The 1,196-nt window shown below is 49.1% G+C and overlaps 1 protein-coding gene across 5 annotated transcripts in view; it reads right to left on the reverse strand.

The window, feature by feature from the left end:
• Unkl (unkempt family like zinc finger) overlaps window positions 1–1,196 on the reverse strand; it is a 43,994-nt gene that overhangs the window by 10,442 nt on the left and 32,356 nt on the right. The window lies entirely within an intron of this gene.

Below are 1,196 nucleotides of genomic sequence, written 5' to 3' on the forward strand. Positions count from 1 at the left end.
GAGAAACCCTGTCTCGAAAAATAAAAATAAAAATGAATTTTGCAACTTCCTGACTCTGTGGCTGAGGCCAGCATTGCTAGAAGAACTACCGCAAACACGCTGACACCTGCCAGCCTGAAACACCCGGCAACTCAGGATTTCCTGAGAGACGTCCCATGTTTGTAGCACCTGGTCAACCTTACACCTTGGTGAGCAAGTGCCCACACAGTCTGCTTGTTCCGGGATGGGGATCTAACTCCCCTCAACATTCTTCTGTTGTGTACCCTCTTTACTATTACATTAGAAACACAGAGGGGTGGGAGGAGCGGTACCCATGTACAGCACCGTCTTTAATGTCCCCCGAGGAGGGTGGAGGGAAGCCTCCTCTGTCAGCACTAGTGACATCATTCCCAACCTGCATCCGATGCAGGACTCTAGCAGGTCTACATGGATAGAGCTTGTGCTGTCTTGTGAGACGGTTACTGACACATGTCTATGTCCTCTAGGAAGGGCTTGCCACTTTGGTTCTTGTACATCAATATGGACAACTTGACTCTGGATCCCTAGGCAGCACGATCTGCTTCAAGACAGAGGGCTTAACTTTCCGGTCCCACATCTCTGAGTCACCACAAATGCCATTCTTCTGTGTATCTCCCATGGTCTGGAGAAGACACAGGCTTCGGGGCTGGAAGGATACCTCAGTGGTTTAGAGCACCGGCTACTCTTCCAGAGGACCCAGGTTCAATTTCCAGCACCCATGAGGCAGCTCGCAACTGTCTCTAACTCCATTTCCAGGGACACCAATTCCCTCCTTCTGACATCCACAGGCAATGAACACATGCAATGCAGACATACATTTAGGCAAATTCTCATATTCATATATATATAAAACAAATAACATCTTTAAAAAAAAAAAGCTGGGTGGTAGCGGCGCATGCCTTTAATCCCAGAAATCAAGAGGCACAAGCAGGCAAATCTCTGTGAGTTTCCGCCTGGTTTACAAAGAGTTCCAGGCCAGACTACACAGAGAAACCCTGTCTTGAAAAACCAAACTGAACCAAACCAAACCACAATCAAGTCAGTCTTGGGCCAAGTAGGTCCTGGTGACCACGGATGCAGCAGCTCAGAGCATGCTCCTGTGACCACGGAATGCAGCAGCTCAGAGCATGCTGCCTGTGACTACGGAATGCAGCCACTCAGAGCATGCTCCTGTGACC

Source organism: Microtus ochrogaster, chromosome 7 (genome assembly GCF_000317375.1).
Source record: "Microtus ochrogaster isolate Prairie Vole_2 chromosome 7, MicOch1.0, whole genome shotgun sequence".
Taxonomy (NCBI): domain Eukaryota; kingdom Metazoa; phylum Chordata; class Mammalia; order Rodentia; family Cricetidae; genus Microtus; species Microtus ochrogaster.